At 37.7% G+C, this 20,966-nt stretch overlaps 7 non-coding genes across 7 annotated transcripts; 4 read left to right on the top strand and 3 right to left on the bottom strand.

The window, feature by feature from the left end:
- Window positions 1–6,448: 6,448 nt before the first annotated feature.
- Trnar-acg lies at window positions 6,449–6,521 on the bottom strand. The gene has a single exon. It is a non-coding gene; the product is annotated as a tRNA-Arg (tRNA).
- Window positions 6,522–8,203: 1,682 nt separating this feature from the next.
- On the top strand, window positions 8,204–8,277 carry Trnan-guu. Its single transcript has one exon. It is a non-coding gene; the product is annotated as a tRNA-Asn (tRNA).
- Window positions 8,278–8,383: 106 nt separating this feature from the next.
- Trnar-acg lies at window positions 8,384–8,456 on the bottom strand. Its single transcript has one exon. It is a non-coding gene; the product is annotated as a tRNA-Arg (tRNA).
- Window positions 8,457–10,122: 1,666 nt separating this feature from the next.
- Trnad-guc lies at window positions 10,123–10,194 on the top strand. Its single transcript has one exon. It is a non-coding gene; the product is annotated as a tRNA-Asp (tRNA).
- A 2,406-nt stretch (window positions 10,195–12,600) lies between these two features.
- On the top strand, window positions 12,601–12,672 carry Trnad-guc. Its single transcript has one exon. It is a non-coding gene; the product is annotated as a tRNA-Asp (tRNA).
- Window positions 12,673–14,573: 1,901 nt separating this feature from the next.
- Window positions 14,574–14,647, top strand: Trnan-guu. The gene has a single exon. It is a non-coding gene; the product is annotated as a tRNA-Asn (tRNA).
- A 383-nt stretch (window positions 14,648–15,030) lies between these two features.
- Trnan-guu lies at window positions 15,031–15,104 on the bottom strand. The gene has a single exon. It is a non-coding gene; the product is annotated as a tRNA-Asn (tRNA).
- Window positions 15,105–20,966: the final 5,862 nt, after the last annotated feature.

Raw genomic sequence — 20,966 nt, 5'->3', positions numbered from 1 at the left:
TAGAAGATCGCACGTGGACTGTTATATGTGGTCCTTTCAACTCCCGCCAGTTCGATGGGATGTCTGAAGATATGCGCTCCCAAGTGTTTAAGTCTTGACCTCCCAAACGCGGGATAGTCAAGAAGGAAGTGTTGAGTTGTTTTCAGCTCATCTTCTTCCTTACAACTTCTGCAAACGGCGTCTATTAAAATTCCCAACCTTACAACATGGACACCAATAGGGCAATGGCCTCTTAAAAGTCAGACAAGAGGCTAACCTTACCATCCATCATCCTGCGAGAAGTGAGCATCAATCACAATTTGCGACCTTTAGATAACCTGCTCAAACAGAGTTTTTTGTGAAAATACGCCTGAACCTATAGACTTATAACAGACCTCCACTTTTTTGCAGAAGATTTTCCATGATTTCTCTTGGCCTTTCTTAACTCGGACTTGAATATTGCAAGTCGCGTTTTATACAACGCCCAGTCGTCAGTTGATACACTTCTACCGGGCCTGTTGAAAAACGTCTGCAGGACGTTCTGATTTCCGAGAGTTGCATTGTGGACAGGGCCTCTCAAGTGCAGTTGAATTTCATTTTTCAATCTGAGTTGACGCCATTCAAGTAGCAACAGATCTATTGTTTCAGACCGTACTTTACATTACAAAGGTGAAAATGCACTCCGATAGCTATGCAGCAATACTGACTGTAATTTGCTCTAGATTAGTAAAGGATTACTTAGCTTCACTATATTTTGAAACGAGCCATTTCTTAATACGACTCGGATGAACGCCTGGCCACAGCGGGACAGGAAGTGCAATTCCCTTCCGTTTATACATTTGATAGGAAATGAATTTCCGTTTCAATATCAGTAGAATAGGTACAAGTAGGAGCTCTGCTGTTTTCTTACTGGTTAAATATATCGCAAGATATTTAGTAAACTTCTCACTCTCCTGTTTTCCTTACTTGCATCCACTTGATAAGTTTAAAAGCAGTCGTTCGAAAAGAAACCAATTAAAAGCATCTCAACAGATCCTATGGACAATCGTGCCGCGTTGCGGGATTAAGGATGAGACATCTGTGATCTTATCGTACCGATGAGCTAGCAGAAAACGAAATAACACATCTAAGCTTAGGTTCTAGGAAATTTTGTGTACCTTCGGGACTCTTCAGCAGATGAGAGGAGATGAAAAAGAGATCACGATGCGAAATAATTAAATGCAATTCATGATTTTCCCCGAAACTTGGTTGAGGGGTTGATCCTAACTGGGATGTCATTTGGACAACCTAGAACGCCGGTAAGTTGTGTTACCTAAAGCTCATATATATCAGATCATTCATTTTTTATCTTTCAAACGCAGGACAATGGAGGAGAAAGAGCCTGGATGTTTCTAACTCGCCCTCTTCCATACAGTTTTGTCTACCTGCTTCCGACAAGTTTTTTAGCCTTACCACATGAGTGCCTATTGGACTGAGTCAATTAAAAACCCTTGCTAACTAACGGAAAGATGAACTTTGCTTAAAGCAGGTAGTTCAAAAGATCTCCTGTAATCAACTTTAGGCTAAAAGGGTCTTGCAGTCGCACAGGAACGGGTAGTCGAACAGCGTCTGTTAAGCACACGCGAGATACATTGATCAAATGCTAGTACTTAAGAAGCCAAGGTAGATCCAACTCGGTCTTATTCCGATGTTATCGAGGCAAGGGTATACGTCTTTTTATAGTAGGAAGAAGCATCGAAAGCCGGAGCGCGGAACCTTAATCTGCTAAGACTAACCTACTCTCAAGTCATATTACTTCATGGGAGAGATGATTTTAAGTCTCATTTATCATACGGACTGACTGACGACTAATATACTTGATATGTCTTAGTTTTGTCATAATTAGAGCAGACACTTCGATGACAGCTTTCCATATACCGGAGGACTGACACATGAGTGCTGTCAAATTTTCCACCGGAAGTGAAGTTTTTAATTTTTCCCTTACATATGAAAACGAGGGCATTGAAAAATACGTGTTCAGAGTCTTCTATGCACTGCTACGAAGTGCAGCCTCTCTACACGTCGTACAGTACGGAATAACGTCGTGATGGAGTCGGAACAGATAGTTTCTAAAGCATCCAAGTCCACTCAGTATTAGGATTAGGTGGAAGTCTATGTCCTCATGTTGACTATCTATCCACAAATGGATGTCCAGGATTAGTCTGTGGATCCAGCGGTTACCCATCTGGCTTGCGCGTCGGCGTTGTATTTGTCAGCGATACCGTGCTGAGCAGGCACCCAAACGAGTCTGATGACGAACTAGCTTGATGTCAGTTCTAGTATGACTAGCTTTGAGCGCACCCCGAAAGAGACTGCACTTCGTAGCAGTACCGCCTCTTTGTTAGCAGCCATTTATGCTTGTTTCGGTAGCCTAAATGACGTTGAGCTGATGCAACAGGACGAGCTGAGTCATTTAAGCCATCCGTCTATATATCTGTACTAATTCACTAGTCTTCTTAGGTTTTGAGTTATCGATCTGAAATTTTGCAGACAGTCTTTTCTTTCTTAGAATCTGGTCATTTTTCGGAGCCACCGATAACGGACTGACCGATCATAATCAAGTTCTTGCGTGGAAACTTTTGCGTTTGTCAAGGGTATTATAGCTTGAAAGCAACCGAAGTAAACGTCTTTTCTTTTTTTATCTTTTTGTCTTTAACAAAGCAATTTCTCGCCGACAACTCACTGAATTAACCTTTGACTAAAGGTTATCGAATGCCACAATTTAATTGCTTGTAATGCATGCACCGAAAGAGGGAACGAGCTCAAACTGAATTATCGTAGAAAAATCGAAAAACAGGATAAATAAATTTAATAACTTCGAATGTAAAGTAAGCATGCAAGAATGGAAGGAAGGAAGGAAGCACTCACTCATAACTAATACGACTGCTTTGCCATTAGAGCGCCAAAGGGAAGTTCGCGATTCTTTCCTCAATAACCTAACTTTCCCCCACGAGCGTATGCAGTCGAGCAAAAATCGCAAAGGAACAAGCAAAGCAATAGATAAGAATAAAAAAGTATACTTAGTGAAGATAAATGAAAATATTCAAAAGGGAAAATTGCGCGTGAGATGTTTAATGACTTGTTTACTGCTGACATTACATTAACCCACGACCGACGACCATAAGACCGTAGCGGGGCATGCAGTAACCAAAAAACACGCAATAAAGTTGTAAATAAGACCAGAAAGAGATGCACGGCGAGATAACACGCGCCATTGTGGGCGTCATTGCACGCATCCATCACCTTGGACAAGCAATTTCGCCTTGATAGAGGTCCGCTGTTGGTGGCACACTCATGCCACTTTGGCGCCCCTTGCAGCAAGCGACCGTAGCAAGCAATACTTGCCGGCAAAGCATTGTTGCTGCTTTCAGCAATTGTCATTCAAACTGCAAATTACAACAAATTTATAACCGATACCCATATTTTATGCAGTCGCCTTCCTTGTTGCTGCCACAACGTCAACGAGCTAACTGTATTTATTGGCCAAAGCACTGGATATTTAGACGGAATTAATTTGTTGACTTTTACTGCTGCGACATGACGAATTGCCACAGCGTTGTTGCAATTTAATTGTGATTTTTCAAACGAGCTCTGTGTGGGGAGCGTGTGGAAGCTGTTGCGTGTGTCCTTCAGCGCTGGAGACGTTAAGTTCGATGTGTCCTTTGATGTCAAGCTAATGCGTCGAGTGGTAGAAAGCCAAGGCTACGCTTCCTACTGCTTTCAAGGGAATATATTACCAGGGGGGGTATCAGTATCAGTGAATATTTTAGTAAAACCATTTTCATGATAGACTCCATAAATCTTATTCTTCTTTAATGGCGTAGACACCGCTTATATAGCTGAGTTTACAACAGCGCACCAGTCGTTCTTCCTTTTCGCAGTTTGGTGCCAATCGGAGATTCCAAGTGTAGCCAGTTTCTTTTCCACCTGGCCCTTCCAACGAAGTTGAGGTTTCCTTCTTTCACTGCTTCCACCGGCGCTTAATTAATCACCTCAACTATGTCAATATCGTCGTATATCTCATATATCTCGTATAGCTTATCATTCCATCGACTGCACTTTCTCTCAAAAACTTCTAACGTCGACTCTGTCGTTGTCTCCGCAACATATAGCAGGACGGGGATCATGAGTGACTTGTAGAGTGTGGTCTTTGTTCCTCGAGAGAGGACTTCACAAATAAAAAATAACAATTCTGGCTCTGAATATGCCGTCATCCGAATTCGATCAATTTTCGACTTATAGAAAAAGTTTAGAGGTATCAGAGTAGTATATTAAGACCAATAAGTATCGCTAGCGAGTCTGCGGTTGAAGCCGCATAAAATGGATCGGTTTTTTCACTAGAAATACAATATTCCTACGTGGAGTCTCGCTTTGATAAGTGGAATACAACTTTCTCTCTAGAACCGTACCAAATATTTGGGACAGCAAATTACTTTGGAAGCAAAATGTCGAAGAATGAGTACAAAAAGACAGCAATGAGTTCGGCACAATTTGTGGGCTTTCTCCCTCTCTCAAACACTGGTGCAGTAGTGAGCTATACAAGCTTAGAGAAATCTGAATACCGGAAGCCAATGGAAAGAATTCGCTGCGCTATGCATAACTGGATTTTTAAAAACCACTCCAACGGCGACTCTTGAACTAGTGCTAGATCTGAATCCAAAGATTTCTACTCTGAAAACTGCGCAGCAAATTCGTTGGGACGACGACTGCTCGGTGGACTGTAAGCACATGATTTCACTTAAATTGGGAAAGAAGGTTCAGAGTAAACATAAAAATAAATGGCGTAAAGTTAAGTTCGAGCGGATGGCTCGAAAATTAAGAACGAATTTGATGCGCGGACATAATGTCCAGTTAGGCATGGTAAGGCCGCGGATCTAGCCGCTAATGCATATGTTCCTAAATCAACATCTGCTTGGTCAGCCAAACAGCAATCAAGGTTCCAAGTGCTCATTGTTTCGCACATCAGCCAGAAGTGTTTTGGAAAGCAGGGGACAATGGATAGTATCGCCAAAAAGAAGAGAATTCAACTGTAATTGGTGCCATGTCACAAAATCATCAAGGTCAAGAAGATCGTGAACGAAATTACTAAGAGTGGTGTAGGGCTGTCAACCGAAAACAATCAACATTGATAAACCCAAGCTTTAGCTATACAACGATCTGGACAAGAGCATGATAAGGAATATCAAAACACGATGGAAGTATCCAGCTGAATGCAAAACTGTTAAAGATATATGTGAAACGGTTGGAAATATACAAAGTTTCTACTGGCACTCGACTGTAGGGATTGTAGGAACTTGATTGGAATATTCACTGGTGGCGGCTCACGTCAGCAAAATGGGGCTAACAGCTTGAAAATACTGCAGGAAATGTCAAGGGTAAGGAACTAGGGAAACAAGGGAGCATGACTATGACTTGTGCACTTGTCACATATTGGCAAGGCAACGCTTCAAGCATTTGAGGGCCTGATGATAAGAGAGACTAAAAGTGATATATTTACAGAGTTTGTTATAATTCGTTTCAAGCGCAGGCATCCTCAAGGCTCCGGCTGGTAACGCAAAGTACCAAAACTGGTCTATGCGACGCTGATTAGCCTAACCTAGCTTGTTTAGCCTAACCTAGCTTGTTTAGCCTAACCTAATGAAGGATTTATCTTACGTTCTCTCGCATTAAGAACAAGCTACGCAGTAAAATTCATAATCAGTAGTAAGATGTTTCGAAATTTGATTCAAAGAGATACAAGAGAGAAACCATATTAATATAAGAACCAAATCTTTTAAATCAAATTTAGAATTAAATTTTCCCTGTTCTTTTCTTTTGTGGCGCTAACTAGTTACACCCTAAAACACCCATAAGATTTCGTTTTGCTAGTAGTTATAATATCTCAGAGCTCAGTGGATTTTCTCACGTCATCCTTTGGAATGTTAATGAATACTTGCTGCGGTAAAATGTCCACGCAATTGTTAGAAAATAAAACGGTACTATATTTTACGTGCGTTAACGGTTTCATTTGCTTTACTAGCTGTTTGTAGCAATAATAGTATTCTAAACTAAAGACCGAATACACTCGTACATATTATATGAACAATAACCAGAGAACTTCAAAGGTATAACACCACATACATTGTGAGAAAAAAGCACCCGCAAATTGCACATAAAACATAAAATATTTAATTATTCATCAATATTTATTTTGTCGTCGCCTTCAAAGTGATCAAAAGTATTCTAAAAAATGTACGTGCTTTTGACTGATAAAAATAAATAAATATTAAATAAAATCAATTTAAAATTAAAATAAATAGATCGGAAGAGCACATAAAGTAAATAAAAAAATTATAACAAAAAAATTATAATAAAAAAATAAAATTTACAATAAAAACAATAAAAATTTAAAATAAAAACAATTAAAATTTAAAAAAAGAGGTAAGTTTTGCGATCCTGCCAGGAGTCGAACCTGGAATCTTCTGATCCGTAGTCAGACGCGTTATCCATTGCGCCACAGGACCCACATCAAAGTTTTTGGCAGAACTGTCATTTATACTACATTCAAATGTGAGTAAAATAATTAACAACAAATAGAGCAAGTTTATTTTTATAACAACCCCTAAAATTATGCAACACAAAATGCATTCAAACTATGAACAGTATTGCCATGTTTTCGAATATTAAGAGAGTCAATTTAAATGTACAATATTAAAACGAAAAATATCCAGTCGCAAAAATTTATGCCAATATACATAGCTTAAGGGGATATTCTGCTCTAGGATTTTGAAAAAAATAAATTTTTTGTTTTTGCATATTTTGAAAGTTTAGACTTTCAAAAATATGACCTTGGAAGGATTTTTCAAAATTCGACTTATTTTCGGAGATACAGCCGATTTTGTGACGTGGCGTCCGTGTTCACTAGAATTGTCTCCTAAACTTTCTCGAAACTCCTTTTTTTGAGGTGGTTGACATATCTCAAGTTCTACTGAACCGATTCCTTTGAAATTTGGTATATATCTTCTTTATACAATGCTCTATCGTGTCTGCCTTGGATTTCCAAGAATTTTGATTTGAAGTACTTTTAAAAAATTCGAAAAGGTCGAAAAAATCGAGTAAAATTTTTTTTTCAAGTCGGCGCCATTTTGTTATTTATTTATTTTTTTTTTGAAAATGTTTAACCTGATAACGACATCGTTACTAATGAAGAATCTTCTTGTTTTTTGTGTTTTAGATCTCTACAAGGGTTGAAATCACGTCAACCAGAAAGCACCGCTTTTTTTGAGCCCCCACTTCATTTTGTTTTTTTTTCTAGCAATTTTTTTTATATTATTAAAATGTCAATAAAAAACATAAAAAAAAATGGATAGTAAAAATGTTTTTCATTTTTTTATCTTAGTTTAAGAAATGCCTAAAATTCATGCGTCTAGACCATAATACCTCCTTAAATTGGAATGTTCGGTCTCTTAATTGGGGAGGTGCCGCTGCCCAGTTGGTTGATGTGCTCGTAAGAGTAAAGGCCGACACCACCGAGGTCCAAGAAGTGCGATGGACGAAACAAGCACTGAGGCGAGTAGGTCATTGTAGCATTTACTACAGTGGGCATAAAGGAAAGGAGCGCAAATTCGGTGTGGGATTCGTGATGGGAGATTCTATCGCCAAGTACTGTCATTCACCCTGACGAATAAACGTGATATTTCACACAGATGTTAATGACAGTCATATTGATTTTTCCTCTTCAAAATTATCTCCAATTCAAAGTAAAGTTGTTATAATTGAGTCCAATGCCCGAAATGTATGATATTATTTGGCTTAAGGCGATATTCTATGCTTGAAATAAAAAAAAAAAAATCTTAAATTCCTTCAAGAAGATTTTTCAAACTTTAAATTATTTTCGGATATATAGATGTTTTGCTGACCCTGAATCCAAATTGATGCGGACGGAACAGTAACTTTTAACTTGTTTTTCTCGAAACTATATTTTTCAAAGTTACACTGTACCGATTAACTTGAAATTTTTTAAAGTGCCTACTTTATATCATTGCCTACAAATGGCACCAGCTATATTCCCAAATTTAATTTTTACTATTTTTAAATAATACGAAACGTTCGAAATTTTTTTTTTTTTTTGGTTCTTAAGAATCAACTGAGATATAGTAGAATATTCTGTCGTCTTAAATGTGTTTAGTGGCACTATTTAAAATATGCCTCCGTGGCGCAATTGGCTAGCGCGTTCGGCTGTTAACCGAAAGGTTGGTGGTTCGAGCCCACCCGGGGGCGCAATATTTTTTTATTTTTGTTTTATTAGCAAATTTCATAAATTATTCTGTTATATTTAACTAATGTTAAAAAAAAAACACTAAAAATATGAAAAAAGTAGTTCAAGCGATCCTGCCAGGAGTCGAACCTGGAATCTTCTGATCCGTAGTCAGACGCGTTATCCATTGCGCCACAGGACCGAATGACTTTGAAATGCGGAGTATATTCCAAAAAATTTAAAAATTTTAAACATTAAAAAAAAAATCATAATTAAAAATTGATTTATTGTCGTTATTGATTAAACAAATTTTCCAAGAATTTTAATAAAACAACTTTTAGCCAAAGAGAAGGCAAAAGGTAATTCGTTGACAACTGCAAATCTATGTATGCCTAGATACAGAACATGTATGTACATATGTACATAAGTATGTATGTATATGTATTGAGTTCTTTCGTTTATAGAAGAAGAGAAGACCGATAAGTTACAAATTTATACCCCATACCCCATACCCAAAACTACTTCCCAGAAAAGCTAAAAATTAATTTCAACTCGATGTGAGCAACTCTACTATTAGCCGAGACTTAACCCTAAGCTTGTCGAACCATAGCTAAAAGAAAGTGTGCGCTTCGGTAATTTTACCTCTACCTTTTGAGACCGAGTGAGTAGCATTTCGAAGTTAGTGCTGTTTGACAATAGATGGCTCCAACAGTTGGTGATCGTCATTTCTGTTGACTTTCTTCTTTCAGTTGAAGAAATCGAACTCCAAAAAGTTGTCGGAGGTGCTGCCTCAAATGAAACAACGAGCCGTGGTTGGTTTCGACGATCCGAAGACGGTGATTGCGATACCGTCCACGTGAAGGAAGACCAAAAACCTTATAAGACGGTGAGTTGGAGACGTTGCTCGATGAGGATCAGTGTCAAAAAGTTGTCGGAGGTGCTGCTCCAAGTGAAACAACGAGCCGTGGTTGGCTTCGACGATCCAAAGGCGGCAATTGCGATACCGTCCACGTGAAGGAAACCAAAAACCTTCGAAGACGGTGAGTTAGAGACGTTGCTCGATGAGGATCCTACTTATTTCAGCATTTGGAGTCGCCCGCCAAGGCATTTAAAAGCGACTACATACGCTAGGAGTGATTCATACACAAGAAACTTGTCTTCCTTATGACCACAATATAAAGAAAGACATAAAAAAGTGATTCAGCGGCATGACTACGCTCGTCAACACGTTGCCAAACCCGTTAAGTCTTCCTGAACACGCTTAAATGGGAAGCCCTACTTCTCACCGCATCATTCAATGGATTTATTGGGAAAACACTTCGGTGAGCAGATAATTTCACATTTTGGGCCGATCGACTGTTTACCAAGATCGTGTGATATCACACCGTTTTTCCTGTGGGGATATATGTATATATATATAAAGTCCAAAGTCTATGCGAACAATCCCGCTTCGATTCAGTCCTTGAAGCAAAATAGCATGCGAGTCATTCGCCAGTTACCAGTCGAAATGCTCGAACGAGTCATTGAAAATTGGACTCAACGAATGAACCATCTGAGACGTAGCCGCGGCCAACATTTGAACGAGATATTCCTCAACAAATAAAAGCCAAGAAATATTCTTTCTGTTAGATAATAAACCTTCCCCATTAATTTGAAGTTTCTTTGTTTTTTCTTCAAAAAATAGTAGGAAACCATAAAATTTGGATTTCATTAAAAAAAAAGAATCAAACATTACAAGCAACGGACTTTTCATCAAAATATGCTCCGTGTGAGGTGAAAAAAGTCGTTGTGGTAGCTTAATATTTTACACCAACTTAATGTTCTACTTCAAATGCTCATGTACTACTTTTGTCAAAAGAACTGCGCAGTCCTCGATAGTATAGTGGTCAGTATCCCCGCCTGTCACGCGGGAGACCGGGGTTCAATTCCCCGTCGGGGAGTAAACGGAGCACCGTCAGGTGCAAATTTATTTTTATTTTGCTTAATTCTTTTTAATACTTCTTCCGATTTTTGTAACTAAATAAACTATCAAACAGTACCATAGTTACACTAGTTTACCGTAATTTCGCGACTGTTATGTTAGAAGCTATTTAATGCTAATTTTATGTTGCTAAAACCGAAAATGATGATAACACTCCTTAACACCTAAGACTAGTATTTGTGTTGTGGTTAAGGGTTGTAGGGTCGAACCACAGCCATTTACTAAAATGACAAATTAGCTGTATGTGATGGAAATTTTTTCAACTCAAATTCCTAAACAGAACACCTCTAATACCGCACAGACTCTTTAGCTTAGCAGTCCTGTTCGATTTGAAAGGCTGTAAAAATATGAAAACCAACCGATGAACTTGGTATGCACTAATCGAGCTACAAAACAAAAAGAACACCCATTTCACATGCTGGAAAGGGCATTATGTCGAACCTTTCAAATGCAAACCAATCCTTAACAGATGTATAGTCATGCGGGGACTCGTTGCATGCTTGACTTATATTTAGTCTGTGGGGAATGCATAATGAAGCGGAGCAAGAGTCAATCTCGAATCTGGCGCCAACAAGAGCTCGTCGCCTGCAATAGGTGGTGGTTTGACTCCAAGTACGTCATTCACTGAGAGGGATTCGGTGAAGTTCTTTATGGCTTCACCGTGAATGGCGGTCAGGGCATGTCTGAAGCTAGTTGTGTCGATGTTTAGTCAGCGTTTGGTGTTATGTCGTCAACACCATGGTTTCAACGAAAACACCCCAGCAGAAACTGCATAGAGAGGAGTTCATAAGGAGCATAATGAACTCCTCTCTATGCAGTTTGGAGCAAACGGGCCTCACTGCATAGATGTTATGTTCCGGAGTGCAGTCTTTTGGCATGTCTGAAGCTTAGCGACTTGAGGATATTGTTGCCGCTCTGTACTTTGGCAATAAATGCGGCTGTCTAGTGTCTCGCCTAGAAGATTAAAGCTATTGAAAGTCAGAATTTTAACACATTCGACTGTTATATTAGGTTGTCAAAAAAGTCTTGCGGTATTTTCGCTAGTTGGCGCTGAAAGCGCGTAGTACTAGTTTTATTCGTCGCATCGGGTCATGCTACACCTTTTTGGAAAGCTCATTTCACGCGCTAACACGTGTTTGATTGATTGTAGTTTCTTTTAAGTCCTTCGTGAGTTATAGCGTCGCAAACATGGAGCAAAATAAAGAGAAAATACGGCATATTTTACAGTACTACTACGATAAAGGCAAAAATGCATCTCAAGCCGCCAATAAAATTTGTGCAGTTTATGGACCAGATACAGTTTCCATTTGGTGTAGAGGTGGTCGAAGATGCGCCACGCTCCGGAAGGCCTGTCGTCGAAAATTGCGATAAAATCGCTGAATTGGTCGAAAGAGACCGGCAAAGTAGCAGCCGTAGCGTCGGTCAAGAGCTGGGCATGAGTCATCAAAAATTCATTTCAATTTCAATAAAAAAAAAATTCAATAAAAATACCGGAAGACTTTTTTGACAAACCATTACTAAGATCAAGTCTGTACTCTTTCGTTCAGTTTGTGAATATGGTCGCTGTGGATTTAGATCTAACCTGGAATGATCTTATGTAAGTGTTTGGTAGTGAATCCTGCTCCTGGATCCTGTTCCTTCAAAAAGAAGCAATTCTGATTTCATCGGTCCACATCACATTCCGCCATTTTGTAGATGGGCATTTGAAATGTTTTTTTGCGTACTTTATTCTTGCAACCACTGGTTTCTTCGTGAAAAGAGTTCTTTTCGACGAACTTTTTATATTCAAAATGTTTTCAAAGAGCTTCATACGATTTGTAAGAGCAGTAAGCGACAATTTATTTATTTATTATTATTTTTTTTTAATTTTTGAGGATGGTTAGAACTTGATTTTAAATATCGTGTAACCAGTCTGTCCTGTTATATTGATTTTTGTACATTTTCCCCATGATTCTCTGCTTTATCATTGTATTTTACAGCATTGAGTATGTACATAGCATCGATTCCCTGTAGGTTCTACCTTGTTTCCTTAGATTTTTTATCAATTATGGCCTCTCAATAGAACAATTTCTTTCTCTACACACTCACAATACAAGCGTCTTTCAAAAAAATATCATCCGAAAATTTGAAAATTATTTAAATACATCTATTTATAACAACTATCTAATCATTTATTCAGTAGTGACTTACATATATTTTAATACCCATTCTTCTTTCAGCAAATCAGAAATATGCGGTGCATACATACATACATACACATATAAGTATATACGAACGTTTTTGCAAGCGGTGAGTAGAGTGGAGTAATTCCTATAATTTAAGTGGAAAAAACACAAATGGCACTTTTGTCTTAAAATTCTCGCAGTCCTCGATAGTATAGTGGTCAGTATCCCCGCCTGTCACGCGGGAGACCGGGGTTCAATTCCCCGTCGGGGAGATTCTAATTTTTTTTAAGATTTCTGTATTATATTTTATATGTATATATTCTTTATAAATCCAAGCAATATTGTTTTTGTATTCTTACTTTTGGCGTTCTCGAACATTAGATTGGTGGAGAGGAATTGTAATCCATCAGAACTACCATCCGGATCACACTCATCGACGATATACCAGAAGCTATCGGTGTTAAGTTAGCAGATACCTACACATTCACCTTATAATCCAAAGCTAGCCCAAAGTAGGTACTAACTGTTCCTGACTATAGTGAAAGATTTCGTTGGTGAAAAAAACCCCTTTGGAGAAGTTTATGAACTGTTCCAGTCTGTTTTTTGTAAATAGTTAGACGAAGATTTTTATGGGCGCGATTTTATGGAACTATCTTTAAATTGTGAATAGATTATCGAACAAAATGTCGCATATTTGACCATATTTAATGGGATCATACTCACAAGGCGAAGTAAAACTTTGAAATTAATGCAAAAATAATAGAGTTCTTTTTACTAGGCTCTATATAGATATTTTAAGGCCTTGTTATTTTTTAAATATTTTTGGGTAAAGAGGGTTTTGAAATCATTTGTCATCAATTAGCAAAAGAGCACGAAAAGTGCATTTTTCAAAACAGATCACGAAGTTACTCGCACACTATTTTTTAGACCATAAAGAGGGCTAATGCTTTCGCATCATATAGGGATCGTCACCTTCCGTGATTTCTGTAGCCACTTCCTTTCTATAAAGGAATCGCTTTCGTCATTACACGCAACGTATCCCAGATAAATCTATTGGTGATCGTTCGATTTTGTAGCCAACATCAAGCCACCTTTTTCGCTTGCCTTCTATTGGCTCGAATAGGTTAAGTTATACTGGCCGGCCGACATTCAATACAAAGAACTACTGATCATTAAGATAAGATAAATAGATGAGTATTGCAATGCGACCGAAGATCTATTGTGCCCTCTTCTAAGTCACAACGACCCACTTAGCAACAGCATATTGTTAAATTCCAATATACTGCTAGGTGCTAGTGAGGCGATGTGAAACCTCTTTGGAAACATGCTTCTGAGGGGCTTTATCCCGCATCTGCAGACTGCTATGCAGTCAATTAGCAGGGGTTCTGGAGTTTCAGGCTTTCTAATGGTCCTGTCAAATGGAGGTACAATTTAATTTGAGCTGAATTATTCGTCATCAAGGATCTAATTCTGATACTTCATCTAGTTCTTTGAGATCGCATAAGGTGACTTTGTTTTGGCGGAGCGTGTGCTTTCATGTGCCTTTTTTAGTCCGTGGTATTTGTTGTTTGTTGACACTTTTCTTTGACTAAAACCTGTTAAGTGGCATGTACGCCAATAAAGAAGAGAAACTTTTCTTTTTAAGCAATTTATTGCATATTTTTGGTGAAAATGGTTATCGATTTGTTTTGCAGTTTTCAGATTTGCGAAACATAAATATCACGCTAAAGCACATGTACCTATTCTACTAGAAACTTGATATATTGAGTTTCCGTTTTGTAGTGTATTTCAGCAAAAGTTCCAAGAATCATCTTAGTCGATAGAATCTCACTTTATAACTGTGTTCTCGAAGGAATTCGATTGCGATTTCCATACTTACAAACTAATTTGTTTCGCTCCTTATTTGGTGGGCTCTAAACCAGCTTACATACTTAAGCATGCGTCACACAACCTAAATATTTATAAAATCAGAGATTAAAATGAGTTTTTAGCAATTTTATTATAATTTTATTTTTTTAAGAACGTAAAATATTTAATCAGTTTTAATATCATAAAACTTTGTTCATTATTTTCGCCATCACTGTAAGTGCATATATTCTGATTCTGCATACTTATGCTTATTGTTTTATTGTGGCTACGCTTATAAAGAACACTGTGCAAATTGCTGATGTCAGCCTCCGTGGCGCAATTGGCTAGCGCGTTCGGCTGTTAACCGAAAGGTTGGTGGTTCGAGCCCACCCGGGGGCGCAATTAACTTTTTGTTATAAATTCAGTTTTTTTTATTCTTGAATATATTTGCTTTTAATTATCATATATTTATCGCTTTATAAAAGTAGATATAATCAGTTTACTGTGAAGCTTCTGTTGAAAGAACCTCTCGATAGTATTAATGGATTTGATTAAGCTTAAAGTTTCAACAAAAAACAAACCAAAAATTTATATTAAAAAGTTATTATAAAATTTTCTATCAGCTCATCATTTTATGAGATAATATTTATTTCTTCAGCTATGTCAAGGTCATTATATATAATTATGCAGACATATTTTTATTTTATTAAAATTTTTCCGATTAAGAACATATGTACATATATCTAACTAAAATTGAGCAGATTAGTTACAAAAAACTTGTGCGCCCCCGGGTGGGCTCGAACCACCAACCTTTCGGTTAACAGCCGAACGCGCTAGCCAATTGCGCCACGGAGGCCATGTTGCCAGTTCTGTCCAAGTAATAACATCCGGTTTTTTCAATATACTAAGAGATGCTTAATAAACCTTATATTTTGGGTATAAGTGAGTATTGAATTTTTATAATTAAGACACAAATAATTCGATACTAATCTGTCAAATATAACCGCTTTGTTATAAAGAAATTATAAAGTTCTGTAAGCCTAACGCAGCAACTTCCTATGCGACCTCTAAGAGCCGCTGCTTTAAGATCCGTTGATTTGAATTTTAAGGCTAACATCGAAGGCATGAAAGTTAACAGTGATGTGATTAGGTTAGGTTAGATGGCGGATCGCTCAGCATGGCGTGGGTATCACAGTCCGTTTTGAAGGCAGACGAAAAGCTCCTGTAGTTGTTTCGGAACTTGCAGCAAACGCGCTAAACCTATCAAAAATCTCCTTGTGTATTTTTTTTCTATTTCACTCGGATGTCTAAAAGTATGATTGGAGGTGTTTTTATCTCAATCAGACGACATTCGAAGTTTAAGTGTTGGGATGATTCTATTTCATATTATTCCAGACAACTTATGCAGCTGGTAACCAGTAAGTTGTTCTATCTTATTGCATGAATTCCAATCGAACAGTGTTGAACTGCAACAACCATTGAAAGTTGTGCCTTGGTGAGAGCGAAGAGCTAGACCACTTTCGATTCATCCGGAGGCAGAAGTAACTTGTGACTGCTTAGCTGCTGGTAATTGACCAACGTTTGCTGATTTAAGTAGCAAGCCACAAGAAGCCAGCTCCTCCTTGTTCTCATTCTGTTCCCATTCTGCAGTTATTGAATGCGAAGTATCTGTCATAGCAAGCTCATCCGCCTTACAGTTTCCTTCAATACCGCTGTGGCCAAGCACCCAAACGTAAAAGTCTAAAGATAAAATGCTCGATGCTTGAGATAAGCTGACATCTTTTCACTAGTTTCCTGCAATACCTTTGGCCAGCAACCCAAACCAGTTTAATAAAAAAAAACTCTATGCCAGAGATGAGCTGAAAACTCTTCCCTATTTGGGTGTACAGTCAGCGAACTCAGGGCTAATATCGTTGTTCTGCTAACGGAATATATAGTCACCACTCTGGAGTAGGCTGTGCTACGTAGCAGTAGATCTACTATGGCAGTCACCATCGCTTTGCAGTGGCCAGGAAGCCTAAAACTGGAGTTGATTGAAAGTTTCCGACAGTGTTATCTCGTCCGTAAAAGAGCTCACCAACCCTCTCCAATAACGATTCCTCCCTTTCCCATGACTTCCTCGAAAGTAATTGAGCAGCTAGCCAGGCCTGGGCTCGGCGACCGGGAAATCCAAACATTTTGGAATGTAATTACAGCTCGCAATCAGCCACGTACCCAGATTCTTTAAGCCTAAGAGCAGCTTTCGAGGCTATACACCTGCTCTAAGCAGCAAGGCATTCACCGCCATTGTCGGTGTGGTTCGTAGTCCACCGGTGATGTGAAAGATCGCCGTTTCCACGACAGTATCTCTCTGGTCTCTGGAACGAGTTTTAACTTTTAGACGAGCAGGGACAGTTCCGACCTCAGCTTTCCTCCTAATTATAGTAGAATGCCTCAAAACAAAAGCAATGTCGAAGATTTATTACTAACGGAGCAATTCGACTCGTCTCTTTATCTAATTAAGAGTTAAGTTAAGTTTATGATGGAATTGCCTTCATCGATATCCACGTAAAGCATTTTGTTTAATCGATTATTTTCCAGCAAAACTAGAATCAAGAAATACCCTTTTCCTTTCCATTCCTTTCTGAAATGTTGTCAACCATAATTTATGTGAGTAAAATTAATACGATCTTGCCAACAGGTGCTACTTCAGCAATTGAAAAGGAAAACCCTCTCTAGATGACCAAAGATCAAATTCTACAAGTCACTCATTATCCCCGTCCTGCTATATGAAGCAGAACAATGAACGATGTCAACATCTGATGAGTCGGCGTTCCGAGTTTTCGAGAGTAAGGTTCTGCGGATGATTTATGGTCCTTCGCAGTCGATAGAACGACAAGCTGTACGAGATCTACAACGACGTTGACATAGTTCAGCGAATTAAGAGGCATCGTCTACGCTGGCTAGGTCATGTCGTCCCAAAGAATGAAATCACTTCAGCTCAAAGAGTATTTGGCGCGGTTTCCGCCGGGGGAAGCAGAAGAAGAGGAAGACCTCCATTCCGTTGGGTGTTCGGATGCATTAACTTCTTCGAATGCTTAACAGCAGCCTGCAAAGATTACCGAAGTCTCTCAACCATAACTAAAAAGTTCTCAGAACGTTAGTCCACAGATCTTGTTTCCATTATTTTATAACTCTTTTGTTTTTGTACATCTTCATTTCTTTCAACTAAATAAACCAAAAGTCTGTAATGTTTTACTCTTTCACTCAATATTCGCTTATTTTCTTTTTGTTCTATCACTACTTCCATCTTCGTATCATCAACTTCGGCATTCACCATTCAGCGCATTGTCAATGCTTTTGTTAAACAATCTAACAAGAACTACAACAACAACAATAACAATGTTTTGTTTTCATTTGCTTATGTAGTTGCTGCTGTCGCCGGTTTTTTGTTTCGCCTGCATCATCACCGTCACCGGTGCCGTACCGTTGTTGTTGTTGTTATTATTGCCGCTGCATCTATGCACACTGCGGAGCAGCTTCCGTTGCCGCCTATTCGTCGTCGTTGTCATTCGTAACAAGACGACCAAAACACCGCACGACCAACACACCGCACGCCACCCCACCCACCACTTGCGCCACTCCTCACACCCATTACACCATAGCTACTTACATATTGACATTTTGCTCTTCATCAGCTCATCTGTCGTTTCGTGCGCAATGTTTCTTTCGGAGATTTCTTCGCTTGTATTTGTTCTTGCATTTGTACGTTGAGTTTGTCGTCATTGAAAGAGTACAAGAATGCAACAACAACAACAGCAATATGTATGAGATATGCAAGCACGCTGCAACAAAACCAGCTACAAAAACAACAATGCTGACAATAACAACAAAAGTAGTGATAAAAACAACAACAAAAGCAACAACGACAACAACAAGAATAACAACAAAAATTATAGTGACAACAACAACAGCAGCAACAAGAATAACAAATACAAAAACAACAACAACAACAAAAAGCAACTACAGCAGCAGCAACAACAACTACAACAAGAAAAATAAATACAAAAACAACAACAAAAAATAAGGAAAGCAGCAAGAACAACAAAGATAATAATAACAACAACAATCAATCAACACTAAAACCAACAAAAGCAACAACAACAACAATCGACAGCAACAAAGTGTCTGATGTTCATTCAAGATTCGCACCAACCAAACCGGCGACTCTTTTCCCCACGCGAATATGGACGTGCTCTTACATGTCGGTGCGTGTGTGTGCATGTATGCATATACTAACACAAGTGCATAGTATGCATGTGTGCGTGTTTGCGCATATTACTCCATTGCATCCATCATCGTTTATTCGCTGCTTTGCTTTAATTCGCATTTTATTTTGTTGTTGTGGTTGCTGCTGCAGCTGTTGTTTTTGTAGTTACTATTGCTTTGCGGTGTTGAGCATGACATTCGCTTCGGTTTGTTTGTGGTTTCGCATGCATGCAATTCAGTTTCATTTTTCAGTTTTCATTTTTGGCTTTCGGTTCGGTTTGCAGTTTGGCGTTTTCAGTTTCGGTTTCAGTTGCGCCGATGCGTTCAGTCTCTTGCCGACTATGAGAGTGACAACAAGTTTGCGATGTTTATGCCACTTTTCAATTCAGCGCTCAAATTGACGGTGTCTGTGCGTTAAACAATCGTTTAGTGCGTTAGTCAAATTAAAAATTGTGACTTAACAACAAGAACAACAATTATTGATATTTTTTGTGTGAGCTGCTGCACTCAAGCGTAACGTGGCGCGTTGTGCAGGAAATAAAAGTAAAAAAAAAATAAAATTAATAAAAAAAATGGAAAACTAAAAATGAAATAATAACTAAGGAAAATTTGCGGTATGAAATAGTAAAATAAAAACTGAAATAAAAATGTAAAAAAATTTAGTGAATATGCATGATGTTAAAAAAATTAAAATCTAATTTCAACAACAAAGCGTAGGCGCGTAAAGAAAATAGATAATGTTAAATAAAAGAAATTTAATATAAAAAAAAACAAAAAAAAAATATAAAATCGGTTATTGCAAATAATGTGTTTCAAATACTTCTTGAAAAAAATTTTAATTCACATTTGAAGTTAGAAAAAAATATTAATGAAACTACTAAAAACAAAAAAAAATATTTATATCTTAAAATAAATAATAATTAATCATAAGCTAATTAAAAAATAATCTAAATACAGAAATTCTAAAAACAAAATATTGGATGGAAATGTGACTAAAGGCCAGTCAAGAGGTTTAAAAAAATTATAACGGTAATAACATTTGTTTTTTTGGTATTTTTATTACAATATATACTAACTCACATAACTATAGCATTAGAAAAACAAAATAAAATTGAATATGTGAATTTTGTGCTCAGAAAATTTTAAAATTTTGCCAGTTTACAGAGTTCAATGTATTTTTTTTAATGTAGACATACAGGGTTTTCCAATAGAAGTAATAAAATTTCTTAAAAACACACATTGATTGTTAAGGAAAATTCAAATGTTTTTTTATTTAGTAAGAAGTTCAATCGATACAGTTAAGTTTTGAATATAATAACATTCAAGAATGGCCTCCAAGACTTCTCTTGCAGGAACGAATTCGTTTAAAACAATTTTCGTGTACTTTATAGACTAAATCAAATGAAGACATGAATAACACGTTCAATTTTGAATTCTAAGGCTTGAAGAGAGTCCGCTTCAATATTGACGAGAATCTGGTGTATTGCTAAATACCAGTGATTTCAAATAACCTCACCAGAAGTAGTCTAATGGTGTTAAATCACAACAGTTTGGAAGCCGTTCAATGTCACAATTTCTTGATATAAGCGAATCTCGAAACTTTTCTCGCAATAATTCAGTTGTTACACTTGCTGTGTGGCCCTCGTCCCCCTGTTGTTGGAACCAGATATTGTCCAGATCAACTTTTTTCACTTGCGGCCATAAAAAGTCGATTATCACCGATCTAAACCACTCTTCGTTGACAGTAACGATGTTACCAGCTTCATATCGAAAGAAGTACAGACCGATGATTCCACCAGACCAAAAATCACATCAAACTGTCAGTTTAGGTTAGCCTAATGGTTGTTTATGAATAATTTATGGATTTTCTTCGCACCAAAATCGAAATTTTCGTTAATTTACCAAACCACTCAGATGAAAGTGAGCCTCATAGGAGAAGCTGATTTTCTAAATTGATTATTATTATTTTGATAATAAAATTGAATAATCTGTAAAGGTTGTTCTTGCTTATATCTTTCCATGATGTAATTGTAAACATTACTGAATATAATGAAAAAAAAATTACAGATCATGATATATCAAATATAGCCGAAACGATACTGAGAAATTATATCATTCATATTGGAAAACCCGATACATGTTGACCAGGATAGAATGATTTTTGAAAACCAAATAGATAATAGTAATTGGAATTGAAAGCTAAAATTACAGAAATTAAAGAAGAAATATTTTACGAGCGATTTGATGAGTTGTTGTCAGCAGCGTGGCTCAATAATGGCCATAACGTTTAAGAAGCGCATAATAGGTTAGCTTAGGTTTGATAGCTGCTCCAGAGGTCGCACTTGGACTACTATATGCAGTTCTTTGTAAATCTACAAAACAAGAGCACCTGTATACGAACTTATAAGTCAACAACACGCTTTGTGGCCAATAAAAATTTGCTCAGGCGTTTAATTTCTATTCCCATTGG

Source organism: Bactrocera tryoni, chromosome 3, assembly GCF_016617805.1.
Source record: "Bactrocera tryoni isolate S06 chromosome 3, CSIRO_BtryS06_freeze2, whole genome shotgun sequence".
Lineage (NCBI taxonomy): Eukaryota > Metazoa > Arthropoda > Insecta > Diptera > Tephritidae > Bactrocera > Bactrocera tryoni.
This window is presented reverse-complemented; position numbering and strand designations above follow the sequence as displayed.